At 48.9% G+C, this 23078-nt stretch overlaps 1 protein-coding gene across 6 annotated transcripts in view; it reads left to right on the top strand.

The window, feature by feature from the left end:
• Window positions 1-23078, top strand: part of WDR37 (WD repeat domain 37) — a 632142-nt gene that overhangs the window by 6770 nt on the left and 602294 nt on the right. For 2 of the 6 annotated variants that reach the window (XM_085631909.1, XM_085631903.1), the window contains exon 1: window positions 12900-13017. The exons of the other annotated variants lie outside the window; for them this stretch is intronic. The gene's annotated coding sequence lies outside the window, so the exon portion shown is untranslated. Of the gene's footprint in view, window positions 1-12899; window positions 13018-23078 lie in introns of those variants that run through there. 6 annotated transcript variants of the gene reach the window in all.

Genomic DNA, 23078 nt, shown 5'->3' with positions numbered 1-23078 from the left:
AACACGAAGGAAGGAAGCTCCAACTGGAGCACGAACGCAGCTTGAAGGAAATCGAACTCAAGGCCAGAAGTGAGGAAGGGAGGCCCCCGGGAAACCGAGAGGCGACCTCCCCAGCGGAGCAGAAGGTTCACATCCCCAAAGATGTGGTCAAGGAATATTATAAAAACGATGACATTCAGCAATGGTTCAGGGCCTACGAGGTCGCCATGACCTCCCATCGGGTCCCGCAGAAGGACTGGGGGGCAGGGTTGTGGGGACGATTTCTGAGCGAAGGAAGAGACACCCTGCTCGACCTGCCCCTCTCTCTGCAGACCTCCTACAGCCACATGAAAGAAGCTCTACTCACAAGGTACGGTCTCACCCCCGAGATGTACCGTCAACGATTCCGGGACTGCAGGAAAATCCCGGGCACCACCTGGGTAGAATATGTGAACTTTTTTAGTCGGGCCTTCGATGGGTGGGTCAAGGGCAGCAAAGTCATCACTCTTGAGGAACTCACCGACCTCCTATTGTGGGAACACCTGGCTGCGAACTGCTTTGTGGAACTACGCCAGCATCTGCTCGACAGCAAACTCACCGATCCCAGGAAGCTGGCGGTGGAAGCAGACCGCTGGACCAACACCCGGGTCACCCGGGGCATGGTAGGAGAATACCCCCGAGCCAGTCAGGGACCACCCCGCCAGAGAGGAGGGGGGAACCAGGGAGGCCAGAGAGAGTCCCAGCCTAGTCCTCCGAAGACCCAATCTCCACCTTTCCCAGCGCCCCCCCCACCAGTAACCGGACCCCCCGGAAGACGGGGACACAGGGTAACCGTCACTTGCTTCCGTTGCCAGAAGCCCGGGCACTACGCCAATGACCCAGAGTGCCCCATGGCCACCCAAAACACCCCTGCAAGACAGATAGCCAACGTAGCCCTGGGGGAGGAGGTTGAGGAAGCCGGGGAATGGGAACCCGCAGCCATGGCCCTAGTATCCCTGGGAGATAGGGAGATGGTCCCTGGTAGCCTCCTGCCCTCCAACACGAAGAAATACGGGCAGCTCGTTAAGATCAATGGCCACCAAATAGAGGCCCTGCGGGACACCGGGGCCAGCATCACCGGTGTCCTCAGGCACTTAGTCCCCGAGGAGCAGATCCTCCCCAACGTCTTTTGCCCAGTCATTTCCGCCGATAATAGGGAGAGTATGTGTCAGGTAGCTCTGGTGCCGTTTGAGTGGGGTGGAGTAATAGGTAAACTGAGGGTGGCCGTAAGAACCTCCCAGCCGGTCGACTGCCTCCTAGGGAACAACCTGGAGAGTTCGCCCTGGAAGCACGTCGAACGCAAGGCCCACCTAGGGATGATGGGGCTCCCCGAGTGGGTGTGCGCCACCACCCGATCTATGTCAGCCCGACTCACCCCCCTGGGAGAAGTCGAAGACCCCCGACCGAAGAAGTCAGAGCAGTAACCCCCGAGGGTCCTCCCGTCCCCCCATCGGAGGGGCCCGTCGCCAGCGACGAGCCCTCCCTGTCCGACACCGCCCCGGTCCCTGAGTTAGGCGATCTACCCGAGTTGGCCCAATGGCGCCACGAGGGTGGACCCACCCGGGAGGAGTTTTGCCGGGAGCAAGCCACCTGTCCTTCCCTGGTCGGACTGCGGCGCCAGGCCGAGGGCCAAGCCGCAGGCGACCAAACTGGCACGCACCGAATTTATTGGGAAAATAGCCTTTTGTATAGTGAGCAGAAGTCGGTGGAGCTGGGATCCGGTCCGGTGCTGGTGGTACCCCTCCGCTTCCGAGACTTCCTCCTGGGCTTAGCCCACGACGTCCCCCTTGCCGGCCACCTGGGTCAAGACAAGACCTAAGCCGTCTCGTGACCCATTTTTACTGGCCTAAGATGAGAGCAGCCGTAGAAGCCCACTGCAAGTCCTGTCCCACGTGCCAAGCTAGCGGGAAGAGTGGGGGGAAGCGCAAGGCTCCCTTCCAACCCTTCCCGGTCGTCAGTACCCCCTTTGAACGAGTCGGGATCGACATCGTGGGGCCCCTGGACCCCCCCCACCTCCCAAGGTCACCGTTTCATCCTGGTCCTGGTGGATCACGCCACCCGATACCCTGAGGCGATCCCCCTACGCACCGTCACGGCCCCCGTAGTGGGCCGGGCCCTGATGGGGATCTTTTCCCGGGTAGGGTTCCCCCGCGAGGTCGTGAGCGATCGCGGCACTAATTTTATCTCGAGGTACATGACGTCCCTGTGGCAACAATGTGGAGTGTCCTACAAATTCACTACCCGTACCATCCCCAGGGGAACGGCCTAGTAGAGAGGTTTAACCGGACTCTGAAAGGGATGATCACCGGCCTAGAAGAGCCCCTCCGGCGTAAGTGGGACGTCCTGCTCCGCTGCCTCTTGTTCGCTTACCGAGAGGTCCCCCAGAAGTCCCTAGGATTCAGCCCGTTTGAGTTGCTCTATGGACACCCCGTCCGGGGTCCCCTCAGCTTGGTTAAGGAAGGGTGGGAGGCGGCACCCCAGACCACCCCACGAGATGTGTTCCACTATGTTCTGACCCTCCGGAACCAGACCAGGAAGTTCCGAGCACTGGCCGAGGCCAACCTAGAGACAAGCCAAGAAGAGATGAAGCGCTGGTACGACCAGAATGCCACTCTGGTCGAGTTCCAGCCGGGCCAACAAGTATGGGTCATGGCTCCCGTGAAGCCAGGCGCCCTCCAGGACAGGTGGACCGGGCCCTACAAAGTGATTGAGCGGAAGAGCCCAGTCACATACTTGGTGGACGTCCAGTCGCCCCGGGATCCCCTCCGGGTCCTTCAAGTGAACCGCCTCAAGCCTCACTTCGTGCGGACAGAACTAAGCCTCCTGCTGGCCACCGATGACGGGGCCGAAGATGAGTCCGATCCCCTCCCGGACCTCCTGTGTGTCAAGGAGCAAGATGGCTCCGTGGAGGGAGTGAATCTCTCCCCAGCTCTCACTACCCAGCAGCAAGAGGACTGCCGCCAGCTACTAGGACAATTTGCCGACCTCTTCTCCCTGATCCCCCGAGTCACCGACTGGTGTGTCCATGACGTGGACACCGGGGACAGCCCGCCGGTGAGACACCGAGCCTACCGGGTCTCCGACCGGGTCCGGTCCTGCATTCAAGCTGAAGTCTCAAAGATGTTGACCATGGGAGTGATCGAGCCATCTGACAGTCCCTGGGCCAGCCCCGTGGTCCTGGTCCCGAAGGCAGCGGCCCCCGGTGTCGCCCCCGAGCTCCGGTTCTGTGTGGACTACCGGGGGCTCAATGACGTCACCCGAGCCGATGCCCACCCCATCCCACGAGCCGACGAGCTCATTGACCGACTCGGGGCAGCACGGTTCCTCAGCACCTTCGACCTCACCTGCGGATACTGGCAGATTGCGCTCACCGAGGGGGCCAAGGAGCGGTCTGCCTTCTCCACCCCAAATGGGCATTACCGCTTCCGCGTAATGCCCTTCGGAATGAAAAATGCCCCGGCCACCTTCCAGCGACTGGTAAACAGAGTCCTGGCCGGGCTAGAACAGTTCAGCGCGGCATATCTGGACGACATCGCCGTTTTCAGTTCCGAATGGGGTGAGCACCTCCAGCACCTCCGGAGGGTGCTAACCGCCCTGCGCCAGGCAGGCCTGACAGTAAAAGCCAGCAAGTGCCAAATTGGACAAGGATCAGTAGTCTACCTGGGGCACCAGGTCGGGAGTGGCCAGGTCGCCCCTCTACAACCAAAAATCGACGCCATCGTGGCCTGGGAACCCCCCACCACCCAAACGGAGGTCCGAGCCTTTCTGGGCCTCACTGGCTACTACCGCAGATTCATCCAGGGGTATGGCAGCCTTGTCGGCCCCCTCACAGAACTCACATCCAAAAAAACAGCCAAAAAAGGTTCAGTGGACAACCGCCTGCCAGGAGGCGTTCGATGCCCTAAAGAAGGCCATGTGCACGGCCCCCGTCCTCCAGGCTCCCGACTACTCCAAGGAGTTTGTAGTCCAGACCGATGCCTCCGAGCATGGCATTGGGGCCGTCCTGTCCCAGATGAATGACCAAGGCCTGGACCAGCCCGTCGCCTTCCTCAGTCGGCGGCTGTTACCCAGAGAACAGAGATGGAGCACCATAGAGCGCGAAGCCTTTGCCGTGGTCTGGGCACTCAAAAAGCTACGACCCTACCTGTTCGGCACCCATTTCAGAGTCCAAACTGACCATCGGCCCTTGCGATGGCTCATGCAGATGCGAGGAGAAAACCCCAAGCTACTGCGGTGGTCAATCTCCCTCCAGGGGATGGATTTCACCGTAGAACACCGCCCTGGTACGGACCACGCCAACGCTGACGGCCTCTCCTGGTTCTTCCGCCTCAGCGAAGAGAACCCCCCAAGATGATGGGCAGTTCTCTCCGGCTTTCAGCTGGGGGGGACGCGTGTTGGACCCGGCCTCGTAGAATGGCCCGACGTGCCCCCGCACCACCGAAACCTGGTACCTGCAGCCCCAAGCACACGGCCCAGCCGACCCTCCCCACCAGGACACACGCACCGACCCGGACATCCCCGTCCATGGCCTCTCCCCTTTCGGCCACCCCGGGCCCGCGTGCCCACTTCATGCACCCAGATGGCCGCCCGGCCCCAGCGCGACCCGGGCCTAGAGGCGCCACTCCGGCTGGAGGACATCACGCTTCCAGGGGATGAGAGAGGGAGGAGCAGTTTCTATCGCACCTCTGAACTCCCCTAGGACGATGGGTTTCGATCGGCCCTCCGGCCTCCCTGAGGGCTGGCTCCGTGCCTGCTGGGTGTCTGGGACTCCTCCCGACCCGGCCCTGAAAGGATCAAAAGACAATAGCAGGAAATCCCGACAAGCGACCCCCAGGTGACAAGACCCCTGCCTGCACAGACTCCGGACATCAAAGAGGGGTCGACCTATAACAAGGGGTGCTCTGGGTCTGTCCGGCAGATTCGACGCTGGAACAACGAGAGCCTGCTGACGTGGTCGCGGCTCCTGGAACTTAGAACTACCTGAGCCCTGCTGAGTGACTCGCGGCTCCCCGAAGATCGTAAGACCTCCGAACTTGTACCTGAGCCCTGCTGAGTGACTCGCGGCTCCCTGAAGATCGTAAGACCTCCGAACTTGTACCTGAGCCCTGCTGAGTGACTCGCGGCTCCCCGAAGATCGTAAGACCTCCGAACTTGTACCTGAGCCCTGCTGAGTGACTCGCGGCTCCCTGAAGATCGTAAGACCTCCGAACTTGTACCTGAGCCCGCTGAGTGACTCGCGGCTTCCACAGACTCCACTGGTCCCGCCAGACCCCACGACAACCAGCCTACCCCCCAGCTCGAGGATTGTGAGCTGTGCGCCGGGTACATCCTTACCTTGAACTTTTGTGCCAAAGACTGTCCCGCTTCCCCCTATCCCTTCCGAGACTCATTGAGCCCGCGCTCTCCTTGTACATATTTGCAGTGCTAACCTATTTGATAAAGATTGGTTCCTGAGAACGCACGGTGTGTTGTTTCTGTGTCGTGTGGTGCCCGAAGTACGATCCTCGATACGAGACTTCTCCACCTGAGGAGTCTCCCGCCAGTGCCCGGCTACGATACTCGAGGGTGGGTCTCAGGGTAGTCAGGACTCCCTTCCGGGCTCCTCTGAGGTCGCCGTCTAACAGAGGCCATGCAAAGCCATGCAGGGTGACTTTGCACTCCCTCATAGGTATGGTTGAGAGGGTTAAAAAAGTGATGCTCTGGCGATGCAAGCCTCTCTCTCTCATAAATAAGCCCCAACATATTCTGGGCCTTACTTATGAAGGCTTGTCACACTTTTACACCACACTTTTACGCCACCATTGCGTCACTTTTTGTGACGCTGTGGCAGCGTAAATAATGCGACACCTTGCGCCATATTTACAAAGTGACGCATCTAAGCAGATGTGTCACTTTGTAAAGACCTGCGTTATATTATACCTGTGTCAAGTATAATGTTTGCAGGGTGGGCATTCCCCCTCCAATAAAGGGTTATAGAAGTGACGCAGTGAAATATATTAGATTTCACTGCGATACTTCTAGGACGCAACTGTGTCAATATCTTACACCTGGCTCACAGCAGGCGTGAGATTGACGCAGGCCATTTCACATGGGGCTTGCCCCATGTGAAAGGACACATTGATGGAGTTGCGTCTGTTTTCAGACACACCCCAGCAATGTGTCACTTTTGACCCTACAGATACGTTAGAGATACTGACATATCTGTAATTCCTTACAACATGGTGCGCTGTACATTAAATGTGGCACATCCATTGTCACAAGGAGGGCGCAGTGAAAACTGTTGCATCGCTGTTTTGTCGTAGCGATGCAACAATTTTCATACATGAGGCCCTCTGTATGTTTTTGGAGGTCTTTCACCATCAGGTATCTACATAAAAAATAATGGGCAGCGTAAATTAAAAATAAATTAAAAAGTTTTTACTCAGTGAGAAATGCACTGTAGTACATTATGAAACCTCTATTAGTGAATGCACTGCAGAGGTCTGCGTGTAACCAGATAGCCACAGAGTTACATCTTGGTTGGTTTAGTGGAGAATAGCGATGTGTATTTTTAGTGCTACGAGTTCACAACCTGTGACAGAAAGCACTGTGGAAATGTAAGTCATTATTTTATACTTACATTACACACAGTGTAAGATAGAATGCTGTGAAAGGAGGAAATAGTTTTATGATAAAATGGTGCTTCCAAACGTAGATTTGAGTAAAAGCAGAGTGTATGTAATGCAAACTTTTTTTTTTCCATAGCTGTCCCTCCAACACCTCTTTAGGGGCACTAGGGGCTGTGTAAATGCAGTTAAAATTAAAAGCAAGCACCTCCCAGCCCAGTTGTTAACACATTGCACTTACACTCAAAAAAACAAATCTTTGTCATCACAAAGCTTGGAGTGATTTGATTAATTAAAGCCAAACTGCTCCCAAGCATCCCTTACGCTTTTACATTTGCATTTCATTCAAAGAAGCAGCTGATAACGATCTAAATTAGCCGTCACAGGAGGTCTGTCTTTTTTCAAAAGGAAAGTACACATTTTGAATTCCAGGGACAAGTGAAGCTGGGGAATGGGCGACTCCCTTGCCAGGACTCCAGGGACCCCTGGGGGTCGCGCCCCACAGATTGAAGACCTCTGGTATATGGTATGTGGACCTTCAAGTGTAAATTGTTTAGTTGAAGCCGCTCTACACCTCCTCTATATATCTTGTCTTACTATACCTCTGTGCTATCCATATCTTTGACAGCATTGAGTGTCCCTGCTCCTTTACCCAATTTGTGCATGGATGCCCCTATGAGAGTAACTGTGGTATTACACCTTTCAGTGGTATAAACATGCTGGATTGTTCAACACAGTAATGAATGCTCATTCCCACTGATTTACCACTGAATGTTTGTTTAGTTGAAATGCATGAGAAATTGATTCAGCTGCCCTAAGGTTTTTTCTATGTGGGAGGACCACTTGTCATTATTTTGTCATCATCAGATTGTTTCAATTTTAGAATGTTAATCATGTTTGTCGTGTCTTGTTCTTGACATTCCCTCTACCTTCTCATCATGTTTTAAGACGTTTTCAGTGATTTCAGAATAATTGTTATAATTACTCCTCAAATAATTGTATAGTGAAGCAGTTATTCATGGTACACAATTTCCAATGACTTTATTGTGCACTTAACCCCCTTTGACAGGAAACAGAGTGATCATAAATAATCACAGTAGACCTCTTTTCTAAAATGGCTCACATTGTTTATTCAGAGGCTTCCACCTGTGAGCATGTTAGCGAGGAAATCTCAGATAGGGGTTCTCAGTACATTTCTAGGTGCTTCATTTGCTCTCCCCTAGGTATCCTTAAAGCTCTATCCTCAGGTTACCATCAGCCATCCAGTGGACAGTCTGAGAGTGTCAACCAGAGTCTTGAACAGTATCTGAGGTGTTTCTGCAGTGATACTCAAAACAACTGGGTGGGATTCATACCCTTAACAGAGTTCTGTATGACAACTCTTTTCACTCTGCTGCAACTGACTCTCCATTCTATTATATCCAGGGTTTCCATCCTCATTCCATTCCTTTCCATCTTCTATATTGTCATAAGTAATTTGGTAACCTTTATGATGCTTCGCCCTTTCTCAGGACCCTATTTGATCCAACACACTTACCTGTCCCCGCACTTCCCAAAATTTCCACTTACTGGATTGTGGAACCTTGTTGCATTAGTGATGGTGAGCACCTTAAACGTATTACTTATTAAGTGATTCCCCTAAGCCAGTCCTTCCCAATCTTTTTAGAACCATGATCAAATTTTGAGAACAAAAAATGTCTTTCGGCCTACCTAGCTTTAAGTGACATAATGCTGGCAATGTTTTTTTCTTGCATTGTTTGGTAGCGTACTGTCATTTATAGACAGCAAAGTTTACAATGAAGAGGCAGCTAAATTTGCACAGATGTAAAGGTTTTCTGCTAAAACTGTAGAACACACAAACTGCAATGTGTAGAAATCGGTTTTTAGTGAATGTTTATCATTTGTGCATCACCAAGTAAAGTGTTAAAATTAGTTTTGCTCTTATTTAAATCTAACGTTCCTATCACACTACAGAATTACCCAAAAAAGTGCTTCATTTTTGCTTCCCCAACTATTGAATGTGTACAGCTATTTACATGATGGTGTGTTTTACGAAAAATGACATTGTACAGCCTTTGGTTTAACACACTCTGTACCCATGTTAAAAAATAACAAAAATGCAAAAATTTGTCAGAAGACATAGCATGACATTTGACCTCTGTCTTTGAAGCTCAGCAAATGTTACAAGGTAAATACAGAATTTAAAGACATCTAATTTATTGCTTGGACTTTCGCGACCCACCAAAAAATTGGCAAGCGACCCAACAGTGGGTCGCGACTCAGTTTGGGAAGCATTGCTCCAAGTCCTTAGGTATGTTGCTACAACTTGTTATCTCATACCTAGTGGTGACAATTACTCAACCAGATTATTGCATCAATTTCTTCATTGTTTTCATGTTGTCCCCCTTTGTGGTTGTTCTTCCACACCCTAGCTTATAAGGCTCCTTCTTCCTCTGTAGGTGTTTGCCCTCTTAAGTGTAAGTACTCAGAAAAAACAAGTTTTCCCCCTTTACTCTGCTTTATATGTTGTCACCAAGTATTTGTGATATTCCTAAATTCATTACTACTGTATCCACCCTCCTGCCCGAAATTCCACGAGTAGCCTTCTCCTACTGTATTTAGCCACCTCTCTTACTTTTGACAGTGGTTTGAAGCGTAGTTCCAGTTGTTCCGTTAGCCAGGACATGGGTGAAAAGTTGAATGCCTACAAATTTAAGCTTAGCTGTGGGAGATCGAAACTGTTAGACCTGACAGCCTTAGGGTGGTCTTCCGCCCAACTTTCTGCCTTTTTTCTCCACTTTTCGAATGTTATGTTTGCTAGTATTTGGACTCTGTGCACTTTACCACTGCTAAGCTGTGCTAAAGTGCTTGTGCTCTCTCCCCTAAACACAGTAAGATTGGTTCATCCCCCATTGGCATATTTAATTTACTTATAAGTACCTAGTAAAATGCTACTCCTTGTACCCAGGGCCTGTAAATTAAATGCTACTGTGGGCCTGCAGCACCGATTGTGCCACCCACTTAGGTAGCCATTTAGCCATGTCTCAGGCCTGCCATTGGAGAGCGTGTGTGTACAGTTTACACTGCCAAGTCAACCTGGCCAAAAAAACCTTTTGCCAGGCCCAAACCTTCCCTTTTTATGTCTCGCCTAGCAGCGCGCATGCGCTGCGTAGGAAAAGACCTTTAGTAATGGCTTCAGCTTTTCAGGCAAAAACGTGCACGCGGTGCATTGCCTTGAATGGCAACGCATGCACGTGTGGCGATTCTCTTGCGGGAGCGAGCTCAGACACCATATGTTTGTAATTAACTTGCAAACATATGGTGCCCCTGCTCGTTCCCGCAAGGGAAACAGGCGCCTCTAATGCCACGCTTGTTTAAATCGCGACTCATTCTCTTCGAGCATAGAATTAAATCCCTGCTAACGTGGGCGATTGAAATGTTTCTCTGCGGTAGTGGAAATTATAAACGCGTTGAGACGACTTTACATGATCTTCGTCTTCTCGTCCACTATTTGATACAGGCGGTTTAATTTAACAGCGTTTGTAAGTCATCTTCGATAGAATCAGATTTTTATATTACAATTTACATTTTTTGATTTTCACTGCAGTGCCGTGCAATTTGTCATCCATATACTTACTGTAAAATACCCAGTTCTCTGAAAAAAAACTTCAGTCATCCTAAATTATAAATATCCGTGACTGGACTGGACATCTGTGTGTGACCTGCAGGTGGCGCTGTTGTAGTAGAAATGAGCGAAGCAATGGCCTGAGTGCAAGAAACCCTCCTCAAAAGTACTTTGAAAGAGGCCACCCCGGGCCCGCGTGCCCACTTCATGCACCCAGATGGCCGCCCGGCCCCAGCGCGACCCGGGCCTAGAGGCGCCACTCCGGCTGGAGGACATCACGCTTCCAGGGGATGAGAGAGGGAGGAGCAGTTTCTATCGCACCTCTGAACTCCCCTAGGACGATGGGTTTCGATCGGCCCTCCGGCCTCCCTGAGGGCTGGCTCCGTGCCTGCTGGGTGTCTGGGACTCCTCCCGACCCGGCCCTGAAAGGATCAAAAGACAATAGCAGGAAATCCCGACAAGCGACCCCCAGGTGACAAGACCCCTGCCTGCACAGACTCCGGACATCAAAGAGGGGTCGACCTATAACAAGGGGTGCTCTGGGTCTGTCCGGCAGATTCGACGCTGGAACAACGAGAGCCTGCTGACGTGGTCGCGGCTCCTGGAACTTAGAACTACCTGAGCCCTGCTGAGTGACTCGCGGCTCCCCGAAGATCGTAAGACCTCCGAACTTGTACCTGAGCCCTGCTGAGTGACTCGCGGCTCCCTGAAGATCGTAAGACCTCCGAACTTGTACCTGAGCCCTGCTGAGTGACTCGCGGCTCCCCGAAGATCGTAAGACCTCCGAACTTGTACCTGAGCCCTGCTGAGTGACTCGCGGCTCCCTGAAGATCGTAAGACCTCCGAACTTGTACCTGAGCCCGCTGAGTGACTCGCGGCTTCCACAGACTCCACTGGTCCCGCCAGACCCCACGACAACCAGCCTACCCCCCAGCTCGAGGATTGTGAGCTGTGCGCCGGGTACATCCTTACCTTGAACTTTTGTGCCAAAGACTGTCCCGCTTCCCCCTATCCCTTCCGAGACTCATTGAGCCCGCGCTCTCCTTGTACATATTTGCAGTGCTAACCTATTTGATAAAGATTGGTTCCTGAGAACGCACGGTGTGTTGTTTCTGTGTCGTGTGGTGCCCGAAGTACGATCCTCGATACGAGACTTCTCCACCTGAGGAGTCTCCCGCCAGTGCCCGGCTACGATACTCGAGGGTGGGTCTCAGGGTAGTCAGGACTCCCTTCCGGGCTCCTCTGAGGTCGCCGTCTAACAGAGGCCATGCAAAGCCATGCAGGGTGACTTTGCACTCCCTCATAGGTATGGTTGAGAGGGTTAAAAAAGTGATGCTCTGGCGATGCAAGCCTCTCTCTCTCATAAATAAGCCCCAACATATTCTGGGCCTTACTTATGAAGGCTTGTCACACTTTTACACCACACTTTTACGCCACCATTGCGTCACTTTTTGTGACGCTGTGGCAGCGTAAATAATGCGACACCTTGCGCCATATTTACAAAGTGACGCATCTAAGCAGATGTGTCACTTTGTAAAGACCTGCGTTATATTATACCTGTGTCAAGTATAATGTTTGCAGGGTGGGCATTCCCCCTCCAATAAAGGGTTATAGAAGTGACGCAGTGAAATATATTAGATTTCACTGCGATACTTCTAGGACGCAACTGTGTCAATATCTTACACCTGGCTCACAGCAGGCGTGAGATTGACGCAGGCCATTTCACATGGGGCTTGCCCCATGTGAAAGGACACATTGATGGAGTTGCGTCTGTTTTCAGACACACCCCAGCAATGTGTCACTTTTGACCCTACAGATACGTTAGAAATACTGACATATCTGTAATTCCTTACAACATGGTGCGCTGTACATTAAATGTGGCACATCCATTGTCACAAGGAGGGCGCAGTGAAAACTGTTGCATCGCTGTTTTGTCGTAGCGATGCAACAATTTTCATACATGAGGCCCTCTGTATGTTTTTGGAGGTCTTTCACCATCAGGTATCTACATAAAAAATAATGGGCAGCGTAAATTAAAAATAAATTAAAAAGTTTTTACTCAGTGAGAAATGCACTGTAGTACATTATGAAACCTCTATTAGTGAATGCACTGCAGAGGTCTGCGTGTAACCAGATAGCCACAGAGTTACATCTTGGTTGGTTTAGTGGAGAATAGCGATGTGTATTTTTAGTGCTACGAGTTCACAACCTGTGACAGAAAGCACTGTGGAAATGTAAGTCATTATTTTATACTTACATTACACACAGTGTAAGATAGAATGCTGTGAAAGGAGGAAATAGTTTTATGATAAAATGGTGCTTCCAAACGTAGATTTGAGTAAAAGCAGAGTGTATGTAATGCAAACTTTTTTTTTTCCATAGCTGTCCCTCCAACACCTCTTTAGGGGCACTAGGGGCTGTGTAAATGCAGTTAAAATTAAAAGCAAGCACCTCCCAGCCCAGTTGTTAACACATTGCACTTACACTCAAAAAAACAAATCTTTGTCATCACAAAGCTTGGAGTGATTTGATTAATTAAAGCCAAACTGCTCCCAAGCATCCCTTACGCTTTTACATTTGCATTTCATTCAAAGAAGCAGCTGATAACGATCTAAATTAGCCGTCACAGGAGGTCTGTCTTTTTTCAAAAGGAAAGTACACATTTTGAATTCCAGGGACAAGTGAAGCTGGGGAATGGGCGACTCCCTTGCCAGGACTCCAGGGACCCCTGGGGGTCGCGCCCCACAGATTGAAGACCTCTGGTATATGGTATGTGGACCTTCAAGTGTAAATTGTTTAGTTGAAGCCGCTCTACACCTCCTCTATATATCTTGTCTTACTATACCTCTGTGCTATCCATATCTTTGACAGCATTGAGTGTCCCTGCTCCTTTACCCAATTTGTGCATGGATGCCCCTATGAGAGTAACTGTGGTATTACACCTTTCAGTGGTATAAACATGCTGGATTGTTCAACACAGTAATGAATGCTCATTCCCACTGATTTACCACTGAATGTTTGTTTAGTTGAAATGCATGAGAAATTGATTCAGCTGCCCTAAGGTTTTTTCTATGTGGGAGGACCACTTGTCATTATTTTGTCATCATCAGATTGTTTCAATTTTAGAATGTTAATCATGTTTGTCGTGTCTTGTTCTTGACATTCCCTCTACCTTCTCATCATGTTTTAAGACGTTTTCAGTGATTTCAGAATAATTGTTATAATTACTCCTCAAATAATTGTATAGTGAAGCAGTTATTCATGGTACACAATTTCCAATGACTTTATTGTGCACTTAACCCCCTTTGACAGGAAACAGAGTGATCATAAATAATCACAGTAGACCTCTTTTCTAAAATGGCTCACATTGTTTATTCAGAGGCTTCCACCTGTGAGCATGTTAGCGAGGAAATCTCAGATAGGGGTTCTCAGTACATTTCTAGGTGCTTCATTTGCTCTCCCCTAGGTATCCTTAAAGCTCTATCCTCAGGTTACCATCAGCCATCCAGTGGACAGTCTGAGAGTGTCAACCAGAGTCTTGAACAGTATCTGAGGTGTTTCTGCAGTGATACTCAAAACAACTGGGTGGGATTCATACCCTTAACAGAGTTCTGTATGACAACTCTTTTCACTCTGCTGCAACTGACTCTCCATTCTATTATATCCAGGGTTTCCATCCTCATTCCATTCCTTTCCATCTTCTATATTGTCATAAGTAATTTGGTAACCTTTATGATGCTTCGCCCTTTCTCAGGACCCTATTTGATCCAACACACTTACCTGTCCCCGCACTTCCCAAAATTTCCACTTACTGGATTGTGGAACCTTGTTGCATTAGTGATGGTGAGCACCTTAAACGTATTACTTATTAAGTGATTCCCCTAAGCCAGTCCTTCCCAATCTTTTTAGAACCATGATCAAATTTTGAGAACAAAAAATGTCTTTCGGCCTACCTAGCTTTAAGTGACATAATGCTGGCAATGTTTTTTTCTTGCATTGTTTGGTAGCGTACTGTCATTTATAGACAGCAAAGTTTACAATGAAGAGGCAGCTAAATTTGCACAGATGTAAAGGTTTTCTGCTAAAACTGTAGAACACACAAACTGCAATGTGTAGAAATCGGTTTTTAGTGAATGTTTATCATTTGTGCATCACCAAGTAAAGTGTTAAAATTAGTTTTGCTCTTATTTAAATCTAACGTTCCTATCACACTACAGAATTACCCAAAAAAGTGCTTCATTTTTGCTTCCCCAACTATTGAATGTGTACAGCTATTTACATGATGGTGTGTTTTACGAAAAATGACATTGTACAGCCTTTGGTTTAACACACTCTGTACCCATGTTAAAAAATAACAAAAATGCAAAAATTTGTCAGAAGACATAGCATGACATTTGACCTCTGTCTTTGAAGCTCAGCAAATGTTACAAGGTAAATACAGAATTTAAAGACATCTAATTTATTGCTTGGACTTTCGCGACCCACCAAAAAATTGGCAAGCGACCCAACAGTGGGTCGCGACTCAGTTTGGGAAGCATTGCTCCAAGTCCTTAGGTATGTTGCTACAACTTGTTATCTCATACCTAGTGGTGACAATTACTCAACCAGATTATTGCATCAATTTCTTCATTGTTTTCATGTTGTCCCCCTTTGTGGTTGTTCTTCCACACCCTAGCTTATAAGGCTCCTTCTTCCTCTGTAGGTGTTTGCCCTCTTAAGTGTAAGTACTCAGAAAAAACAAGTTTTCCCCCTTTACTCTGCTTTATATGTTGTCACCAAGTATTTGTGATATTCCTAAATTCATTACTACTGTATCCACCCTCCTGCCCGAAATTCCACGAGTAGCCTTCTCCTACTGTATTTAGCCACCTCTCTTACTTTTGACAGTGGTTTGAAGCGTAGTTCCAGTTGTTCCGTTAGCCAGGACATGGGTGAAAAGTTGAATGCCTACAAATTTAAGCTTAGCTGTGGGAGATCGAAACTGTTAGACCTGACAGCCTTAGGGTGGTCTTCCGCCCAACTTTCTGCCTTTTTTCTCCACTTTTCGAATGTTATGTTTGCTAGTATTTGGACTCTGTGCACTTTACCACTGCTAAGCTGTGCTAAAGTGCTTGTGCTCTCTCCCCTAAACACAGTAAGATTGGTTCATCCCCCATTGGCATATTTAATTTACTTATAAGTACCTAGTAAAATGCTACTCCTTGTACCCAGGGCCTGTAAATTAAATGCTACTGTGGGCCTGCAGCACCGATTGTGCCACCCACTTAGGTAGCCATTTAGCCATGTCTCAGGCCTGCCATTGGAGAGCGTGTGTGTACAGTTTACACTGCCAAGTCAACCTGGCCAAAAAAACCTTTTGCCAGGCCCAAACCTTCCCTTTTTATGTCTCGCCTAGCAGCGCGCATGCGCTGCGTAGGAAAAGACCTTTAGTAATGGCTTCAGCTTTTCAGGCAAAAACGTGCACGCGGTGCATTGCCTTGAATGGCAACGCATGCACGTGTGGCGATTCTCTTGCGGGAGCGAGCTCAGACACCATATGTTTGTAATTAACTTGCAAACATATGGTGCCCCTGCTCGTTCCCGCAAGGGAAACAGGCGCCTCTAATGCCACGCTTGTTTAAATCGCGACTCATTCTCTTCGAGCATAGAATTAAATCCCTGCTAACGTGGGCGATTGAAATGTTTCTCTGCGGTAGTGGAAATTATAAACGCGTTGAGACGACTTTACATGATCTTCGTCTTCTCGTCCACTATTTGATACAGGCGGTTTAATTTAACAGCGTTTGTAAGTCATCTTCGATAGAATCAGATTTTTATATTACAATTTACATTTTTTGATTTTCACTGCAGTGCCGTGCAATTTGTCATCCATATACTTACTGTAAAATACCCAGTTCTCTGAAAAAAAACTTCAGTCATCCTAAATTATAAATATCCGTGACTGGACTGGACATCTGTGTGTGACCTGCAGGTGGCGCTGTTGTAGTAGAAATGAGCGAAGCAATGGCCTGAGTGCAAGAAACCCTCCTCAAAAGTACTTTGAAAGAGGCTATCAATTCTTTATCGAAATAAAACAAATTGTAAAGATTGTTGCACAAACCTAAATGGAGGCAAGTAGGAGTCATGGGGCAATACGAGATTGGAGAATCTCAGCGGACAGGAGCCCTTCTCATTTTACTTGACCCAAAAAGATTAATTTATAATAGAGCTCGTATTAGCACATGCAAATACATTTAAAGTTTAAAAAAAAGACATTCCCTAAGTTTAGATTTCCTTTAATCACTTAGCTGGCTGGAGGATGTACATGGAAATGATTATTCAACATAGACATCGGCCGCAAATAGTTACATACGGTTGAGCATCCAAAGGTGATAGCGCCGTTATTTACGTCAAATGGCTAGTTTTAAATACAAATAAAAAAAATACTAACGTCATGAAAATGGTTCTGTCTTTTTAAATGTGTTTAATAAAAAATAAAATGCATTTGGAAATGCTTCAGCAGGATGACTGAAGCGCGAGTGTTCACTCTGTGAGCACACACAAGCATGCTGGGTTTAGAGATCTATTCATATGTATTTCATTGGCAGTATTTTGAAATAGTGCATACAGGGCCAAATGGCAGATGGGCCGTTGATCAACATTTACCAAAACCGTTTAAAGTTAAAATGTGGTAATAGTCGATTAAAATTTTTATTTTTTATTTTTATTTAATTCACTTTAAAATACATTCCAGAATAAGATTCAGTAGGCCCGACATGTAAAATTATCGCCGAACACGACAATCGTACTATTATTGGAACCTGTAAAACAATCCAACCAAGCCAATAGACCGGATCGTGGGAAACTGGACAAATCCTTAATTTCTTTATTTTTTCATTTTAAGACTGTGCCACAAAAAGGAAAACCTGCTTTTCCAAGGGTGATGGGCAAATAAATACAATAAAAAAAGTACTTAACTAAAAATATTGCATATAATTTAAATAGAACAGTATAGGCACTTCTTGTCTTGTATGTGTACTTACTACAGGTGTAGAAGGTAAACCATTGACCGTCTTAATTGACCACACGGGAAAATATGATTTTATTGGTGCAGTGAAAAGTTAGTATTGGCTTTGAATTATAGTTACCTGAGGACCCACTTTAAACACAACAAGAGATACTTAAAACAAAACATAAGGAATAGAAAAGAAAGCATTTAGAAAATTAAAGTATTGTCCCACCAAAAGTATACTTTTATGTATATGTGCACGTGATCGATCTACAATGCCGTCACTCACGCTGCAAGACAGCAGATGGATAAAGTGGGCTGACCCACTGCGCAGGCTGTAAGCTGCAAAGACAAGCAGCAAAACAGGAATGACCGCTGAACAGAAGAATGAGTATGGAGGTCGGGCATGTATTTCTGTATTTTTTTTTTCATGGGTTTCTTATTTTATTACGCAAGGCAGGCAAAATAGCTAAACTAGCTTTAGGCCAGACCTAAAAACCTTCACTTCATGCCTCAAGATTTAAGAAATAACCACAGGGAACTAACCCAAAAATAAAAAAATAAAAACCTTTCACTCGGAAAAAGGATTATTTTCAGTTTCATGTCTTTGCCAAAAGTTCCAGGACCTGAGAGTGACCATTAAAAACTCCTCACAAAGTCTGCTTTTATTCACATTTTTTGATTCTGTTAATGGCCAACCACAAGGAGCTACTATTCTGAGTCTCCGCAGGCCAACTAACATTGGTAGGAAGATGATCTGTCTACTTCATTATAAACCCTAAATCTTATTTCCTCAAAAGTCAGCCAATGAAAGGTACTTAAAGTGGGAGAAGCAGAGTTTAACTTCTTGGCTTCCCTTCCAAACATGCAGGTGAATGAAAGACTGGCTTTAGAGGCCTTAAAGCACATCTTGCTTCTACTAACGCTACCTCAGTTTGAGACGGTACCAGCTACTGAACCATAGATATACTAGAGTGGGCAGGTAAGACCAATTTATCGTGTCTTATTATTAAGCGCTGATATAGCGCTGCCTCGCCTTCATTCCTTTGTGGTTCCAAATTCAAAGATTGGAACCCAAAATGAATCCCACTGAGCGAGCGGATGACAATGCTCCCGCGTTATGAGTGATCCATCAACTGATACAACCAACATCAGGACTTTCTGGTGATTCCGATCCTGTAAAAAGGCCCTACGTATCATCGTACGGAGCGTTTTCTCCGTACGACTCGCACCCGGTAAACTGTCCCTACAACCTAGGAAGTACGATTCGTACAGAAAGCCTATTTCCGTACAAATCGTACAAAAGACCGTACGTGGAAAAAATACCTACCATTCTGATCCGGAACAGCTTGTACGCGACATCCTGTCCAAAATGTTATCACTCAGCTTGGGTGGCTCCTCTGTTTGCTGTATCATTCAGTCTGAGATTTCAGTAGTTTTAGTCAGCACTTGCTTTCTTTCCTCGAGATCTCATTGAAGCCCACTGGCTTCACAAAAACGCACTACGTTAGTTTTCATTCACTAATTTAAATAAAGAATAAATATGTTTAGTGGTCGTTTCAAATATTCAACAAATAACTCTCACTCACTCACATGCTTGCATGTAGTAATTTAAGACTTGCAGAATTAAAGGTTTCCTGAAATAAGAAAGTGAAATTGAAGTGAATTTACTAGTTTAAACCTCATTAAGGTTGAGCTGGCATGCCCAGTAGATTAGTAGTGGGTTGGGATTACAGATGTTTCTAGGAGAGGAACAGGGGGTTTGCCACTTGAAAAGGTAAAGTAAACCCATAATGGCTGACCTTCCGGAGTATTGACATTATCTTAGCGTTTTTCTCCTCTCTTGCCCCCAGACTTTACATCCAAAAACTTTGGAGTAAGTGTGCTTATGAGGTTCAAGAGATCACCTAATATTGCTTGTGGATGTATTGGAAGATATTTATTCACCAGGAATATTTTCCTGCTTGAGGAAAACACACATTTCTGCAGATGGCCCAACCAACCCGTGGGAAATTTCAGTGGGGGGTCTAGTTCTCGTGGTAGTCTACAACTTGTATAAATTCTCCCTGTGATAGTTGTGAAACCCTTCAAAAAACGAAATATACGGGGGAGGAGCCTAGCACGCATCCAAGATGGTCGCGTGAGCACAGGGCTCCCCGGACCCTCGCTGCTCCTCGGAACTTATCCTGACTTTATCCTGACTTGGTTGACGGATTCTGGAAGATGAACGTTGGCTGAACCCTAAACTCTTTTCAGAAACCAAATCGGACCTGGGAGATCTGATCTATGGTGGTTTGAACTTTTGAGGCCCAACTGATGGTTGTGCCCGGTGCGAAGGTGAACTGTGGAGCCGGGGCATAGTTGAACAACAACGGCATCGGGGCTGTGCCAGCGGCCGTCTCACCACTTTCGGTTTCACTTTTGGAGCTCTGAGTGGCTGGACAGTGGAGTTGCTTTGTGCGGCTGGGTTTTCACTCGGCCTTCGCTTCGTGCCTTTGCCTCCGCCTGAAACCAGTGTGCCCATTGACTTTGATCCTCTCGCACCGCCACATTGCGGTCCCTGGTACGGCTCGTGTCGGCTTCGCCTGTGCCACTTTGACGCTTGCTCGGTGGTCCCCTTCGGCGAGCGTGGTTCCACATGGGAGGCAGAGGGGATCCCGAGAGGCGCAAGACCAAGACATCCCTACGTGGGGGACCGGTCCAGACCAACAACATGGACCGCTACACTCATGGTAAAGGGTCCCCTGGGACGGCCAGTGTTCTCCCGGATGACGCTGGGGGTGTTCCGTCCGCCCCTCCGGATTTGTCACTGCAGGACATCATGGGCGCCATTAACGGCATCAAGGAGACCATCGCTCAGCAGTACGAGGCCTTGGCCCGTAAAATCGACACGGTGGCCATTGATGTTACGCTAATTCGGGCGGATCTCTCTAAGACCAATGAGAGGGTTCAATCGCTGGATTTGCGGACATCCACCCTTGGTACGGATGTGTCGGACCTGCAGACTGCTCTCGGCGACCTCAAGTCGGCCAACGACCTGATGGCCCGGCGGCTGGAGGACTTCGAGGGACGGGCTCGACGCAATAACATCCGCGTCATAGGTGTTCCGGAGACCTACGACAATCGCCCGGTGGATCTTATGGTAGAGGAACTCATCCTCAAACAGCTTGCCCCCGCTGGCCTGAGTAAGTTCTTTGCCGTGGAGCGGGCCCATCGAGTCCCAGGCGGTCGGCCGCGACCGGGAGCTCCCCCGAGGCCTATTGTCGCAAAACTTTTTCACTACAGAGACCGAGATGCGATTCTGCAGGCCTCACGGGTACATGGCCCGGTCCGATATGGGAACTCATCCGTTAACTTTTTCCCGGACTTCACCCAACTTGTCCAGAAACAGCGGATGGGTTTCCAGGGGGTGAAGCGCCGTCTCCGGGACCTGGGTCTTAAGTACTCGATGCTTTTTCCTGCTAGGCTCCGAGTGGAATACGAAGACCGGACTACCTTTTTTGACTGTCCTGCGACCGTGAGTGACTGGCTGGATTCTCTGCCGGACCGGGGTGACCGGCCTGGGCCTTCTGGTGGTACCGAGGGTGGCGGGCCTCCTTCGGAGTGACTTTTGGTCCTTGACTTTGTTATTTGGTTTTGTTCGGCTGGGTTATACTTCTTTTGTACATTTTGTTTAACTATGATCTGTGTTGGGGGCGGGCGGGGACGGGTCCCTTTCCTCCTCCGGGGTCTTTTCGTAGAATGGGGTTTTTAGGGCGACAGGCACACTGCAAGTTGGGGTGGTTTTCTGGACCGCAGGGGTGCAGGGTGGGGGGAGTTGAATTTGGGGGGGGAGTTGGTGGGTGGGAGGGGTTGTTTGGATTTGTGTTTTTTGTTTTCAAGGCGAGGTATTGGCTCTGTTTCAGTTTCAGGTGTCGCGCTATTTGCTGGGGGACCCTTGATCTACTGGAGGGGATGGGGGGGGACGGGTTGAGATTGATGTCTTGGAACGTCAACTGATTGGGGGATCGTATCAAACGGGGTGTTGTGCTGCAGTATTTGCGTCGTTTGACTCCTGATGTCGTATTCTTACAGGAGACGCATCTGGTTGGTAATGTTTGTCATGCCATGAACAGGGGGGGATACCGACTCGTGGCCCATTCCGGTTTCACCACTGGCTCTAGAGGGGTGGGCATTCTCCTGAGATCTTCACTTCCGCTAGAGATCACCAGGGTTGTCCTAGACGATAGAGGGCGCTATGTGGCTCTGACTGGGAGGTGGGAGGGACAGTCCCTTTCCTTGGTTTCGGTTTATGTTCCCCCCGGGCCTCCAGAACTCCACTTTCTCAGATTTGGGTCGTATGCTGCTTGAGCTTCCTGACAGTCTTTTGCTTATGGGTGGGGATTTTAATTCGGTTGTTTCGGGTGAGTTGGATCGCCACCCGCCCAGGGCCCTCCCTGCTGCCCAGGCGTGGCTCGGCGGACTCTTGGATACCTTCGGTCTGGTGGATTGTTGGAGGTTAATGCATCCGACACAGTGTCAGTACACATTTCACTCTGGGGCCCATGGGAGTCTCTCTAGATTGGATTATTTTCTTATGCCCGCGGCCCAGACTGCCCGGATTCGAGAGGTAAAGCACTTGGCCCGGGGTATCTCTGATCATTCCCCACTGTGGTTGCTGTTCGACACCGGGATACGGTCCGCTGGGCGGATCGCCCCTATTAACCCTTGGTACTGGCGAGACCCCAAGATTCGTGATAGCCTTGTTAAGTCGATTGATCAGTATTTTCTCGAGAATGAGGGGTCGGTGTTGTCCTCAGTGTCCCTGTGGGAAGCCTTCAAAACAGTGCTCCGCGGGCATGCCCTATCCCAGATAATGGAGGCTAAGAGGGTTAAGAATGAGGCGGTGGTGAAGCTGGAGACTGAAATATTGGGGCTGGAGGCAGCTTTGGAGACGGGTGTCACTCAGGATGGGCTTCATGCCCTCAGCTTGAAGCAGTTTGAATATAAGTCTCTTGTCACTGACGCTGCCAAGATCATGTATAGGGAGCAACAGGGTAGGTTGTATGATGCCGGGGACAAGGCGGGTAAACTGATTGCTTGGTTGGATAAGAAGGAGAGAGTGAATCGTGTGGTCCCGGAGCTTCGGGTTTCGGATGGAGTGTGTGTGACTGACCCTGGTGAGATTGTGGAGTGTTTTGCTGACCACCTCCGGGCGGTGTACTCCCCGGTGTCTGATAGAGATGAGGATGACTCTCGTCTCTTGCTGCGGGATATTGCCTTGCCCGGCCTATCCGTCGAGGACCGTGAGCAGATGGATGCCTCCCTGTCTGTCGACGAGATTGCTACCGCGATTCGTTCCCTTCGCTCGGGCAAGGCTATGGGCCCCAACGGACTGCCGATTGAACTGTATAAACTACGCCCGGATAAAATCGCGCCCTTCCTCCGTCGTATGTTTCTGGAGTCGCTCGAGCGGGGTTCCCTTCCCGACGACCAGCGTCTGGCTACTATAGTTGTTATTCCCAAGGACGGTAAGCCACGAGACCGATGTGCCTCATATAGGCCTATTTCCCTACTAAATGCCGAACCGGAAATCCTTGCCAAGGTCCTCGCTAATCGCTTGCTGAGAGTTATATGTGATTTGATACATCCGGATCAATGCGGCTTTATCCCTCATCGTAATACCGCTCTCAACTTGCGGCGTCTACATGGCGTCCTCGCTAGGGCGGAGTACTTCTCTGAACCGGCCATATTGGTTTCCTTAGACGCCACGATGGCCTTTGATACCATCGAGTGGCCATTCCTTTGGGCCGTATTGGCGAAGTTTGGCTTTGGGGAGGGATTTATTAGTTGGGTGAAGCTC

Source organism: Triturus cristatus, chromosome 10, assembly GCF_964204655.1.
Source record: "Triturus cristatus chromosome 10, aTriCri1.1, whole genome shotgun sequence".
NCBI classification, from domain to species: Eukaryota; Metazoa; Chordata; class Amphibia; order Caudata; family Salamandridae; genus Triturus; species Triturus cristatus.
The sequence above is the reverse complement of the archived record's forward strand: the minus strand, read 5'-3'. Positions and strand labels throughout refer to the sequence as shown.